A 3,183-nucleotide genomic window follows, 5' to 3' on the forward strand; every position below is an offset into this window, starting at 1 on the left:
ATGGGATAGCTTTTGGCTTAAACAGTGTCTGCAGAATCAAGGCAAACTAGATGTGTATCAAAAATCAGCCACAGTAGGAGGTATCCGTCTCCCAGGTAATGGCTAAATGACAAGCAGATGAGCCGCCATCATATTGATTTAAGCATTTTGTTCCAGCCAGTCACAATTAACTTTGATTTGTTTTTACTTTCCTCTTACAGGTTTGCATTTAAAGCACTCTGAGAGCACTAATTGTATAACATTTTACAAACTGCACATTCTCTTTCTGGAGAGGTAATGAATGAATGGAAAAGGCTGGAATTTATTTGACATTCTAGGCAGGAGCTTTTTTCTGAGCACTTCTTGCTCTGTGTGAAATTGGGATGGAAGGTGAGCAGCTAAATGGAGTGCCTCAGGAAAGAAAAGGCAAACTGTTAAAAACCGAACTCTTTAAAATAATTTATCTCTTGTCTTTGGGATAAATGTGTTGTCCCTAGCTTAAGGTATGAAGGCCAAGTTTTGAAATCCCAAATTAATGGAAATTAAAATTATTGAAGATAAATAGCAGGAAAGGGTTATCACCTAGTAGTGAGCGTAGCTTTCTTCAGTGATCATCTTCTGCCATTTACCAGAGAAGAATCCTCCATGATTAATAATTTGACGAGAATTTATAGATGGCACATTTTACTTGATGCTATGTGGGTGAGCATAACATTATTTGCAAATACACATAGGCTGGGTTAACACATGTTAAGGTAAAATATATTGTGTTTGGTTTGGACTTCATATGTTATAAACCTTAGTGTTTTATATAAAACCAGCCATTCATGATTTTTATCACTAACCAAGGTTTTTAAAGACTTTTGTCTTAGTGATACTCTAAGACAGGGATCTCCAAACTTGGCAACTTTAAAACTTGTGGACTTAACTCCCAGAATTCTTCAGCTAACTATGCTGTCTGGGGAATTCTGGGAGTTGAAGTCCACAAGTCTTATACTTGCCAAGTTTGGAGACCCCTGCTGTAGAGGAGAGCTGTGTTAGTCTATGATAGTCAGATTTTTGCTTTGAAATTAAGTCATGGAGGACTAGCTGATGGATTACCTACTGGTAGTTTAATCTACAGTATTCAAAGCTCATGTGGCTGGTGTATGGTGGGATTTGTAATACAATATATCTGGAGGCAAGAGGATTAGGAAGGCTAAGTAAACTTCACATACAACTTTATTCATAGCCAATCAGAATTTCTCTTGTTGAGATTTTGGAAGTTTGGTATTGCATGAATTGAATAACTTCCTCTGATTCTATCCAGCCTTTGTTTCCTTCAATTGGCATGGAAACTCTTGGAAAAAATGGCAGCAACAAATAATATATTTCTATAAAAGTCAACCAAAAGTTGTGGCCTTCTGAACTTATCTGTTGAATTCAATATGACTTTCCCGTGATTCACTTTCCTGGGAATGTGGCCTCACTGAATTAATTTGCCTAACTAACTAAACTAAAAATCCTTAAAGAAACAGTTATAGACCTAAATTATTATGTCAAGGTACCTACCCATTTATTACAGGGCAAGGTTTTTAAAAACAACAGTTTCACTTGGAGATGTCTTAAATGAACTGAGAAGCAGAATATCCACAGAATAGCAAGGTCATTCATAAAACCTGCCCTCAAAGTTTTAGAAGACAAAATATCTCCTATAAGCTTGTTTTGTTTCTCACTGGCCACTTCCTGCTTTTAGCAGTGATTTCCCACATTTATTTTTTCCCCTACAATTCCCCCCCACAGTCTTAGTCTACCCTGATCCATTTTAACAGTGACTTCATCGCCTTAGGAACACCTCTTTCCTTTTTGGTGAACGGTAAACTTAACTTCATAGCATTTAGTAATAATAAATATTTAATGCTTTTTTATTTTTTCTCTTCACTGTACAGTTTCCATTCTAGATTGGGGATGGCATTTCAAGAGAAGAACGGCTGAAACTCAGTGGTGGAGTTGGAAGCTGTCTAATTTAAATAGAGTAGGGAATATCTATGAACTACCTACAGCCTAGGAAGCGGCGGGGAGGGGAGACTTAGAAACTCTACCATCCCATTCACCATGTGCCATAATTTCTCCTTAATATGGAAACTGAAGCAGAACTTGAGAAAATATTCCAGTCTTCTAACCAGTATCCAGCTGGGATTGGCAGCAGAAAAACCAAGATTGGAAATGGCAAAGCTCTATGGGGAAAGTCTGTTCTTGTTATACTTCCAACAGGGACTAGAAGCTGGAGAACTAAACATCTTAACACACAACCTGTTCCATCAAGTTTCCATCCCATAGCAGGCTTAGGTCCAAATCCTCATATATTGTAAAAAAAGGGATGAAGAGGAGGCTGGAGTTCTTTTGAGTCCTGTGGAGCTGCAAATAGTTAAACAATAGTTGAACTCTTTGAAGTGCATAAGAATAGTTTCAACACTGACCGTTTTACCTCTTTTAAGTAGCAGTTTTGTCCCACCAACCAGGATTTGTTGTAGTTTATTGTGGATGTAGTGAGGAACACTGGGATGATTTTACAGAATCATTTTAGGAATTTCAGAGATATATATCTTCTGAAAATGTTTTTATCTCTGCAGGTGTCAAATACTGAAGAAAGAGGCAGATATAGTGTTAGTGGTTGCTGCCGCCAATATAGTTGGTTTCTTCATCCCACATGTCCAAATCGGAGCCAAGTTTTGGGGTTTTTTTTTTGGAAGATTTTAGTGCTGATAGTGGATTTTAGGCTTGTTGTGTTTGCTGTTTTATTGTTTTGCATAATATACCTCTTCCAATAATTTGAGATAAAGGGGGAAGAGTGAGATAAAATCTTAATGAGATAGACTTCTAATTGTTTTTTTTGTGTACAACGTATAATGGATCTTATAGAAAAGGGTGCAACTATCAAGACAAAATGTGTAATGCAATGTATAACTATTACAATAAAGTAATGCCATGTCATAACCTTCTAGGTAATTTGAATTATTTTGTTCCATTGTGAATCAATCCACATGTTTTTTCCATGTGGTTCTCAGAAGAAGTGTGTGTCTCACATTGGATTGGAGTTAAAAATGCACAAGTGAAGATATTTTGAAGGCTCCATTTTTTAGGACATTTTACCTTGTTCAGTGCTGTTATCACAGCATGCAACTCCTAGCCCCATGTTAGGCTAATAGGTATTATCTATATTTT

General features: G+C 36.8%; 1 long non-coding RNA gene across 1 annotated transcript; it reads left to right on the forward strand.

The window, feature by feature from the left end:
• Positions 1-257: 257 nt before the first annotated feature.
• On the forward strand, positions 258-2,955 carry LOC308661604. The gene is made up of 2 exons (XR_014024984.1): positions 258-369; positions 1,908-2,955. It is a non-coding gene; the product is annotated as an uncharacterized lncRNA (long non-coding RNA).
• The last annotated feature ends 228 nt before the right edge of the window (positions 2,956-3,183 follow it).

This window comes from Vipera berus (assembly GCF_964194415.1).
Source record: "Vipera berus genome assembly, chromosome: 1".
In the NCBI taxonomy this organism is placed as follows: Eukaryota; Metazoa; Chordata; class Lepidosauria; order Squamata; family Viperidae; genus Vipera; species Vipera berus.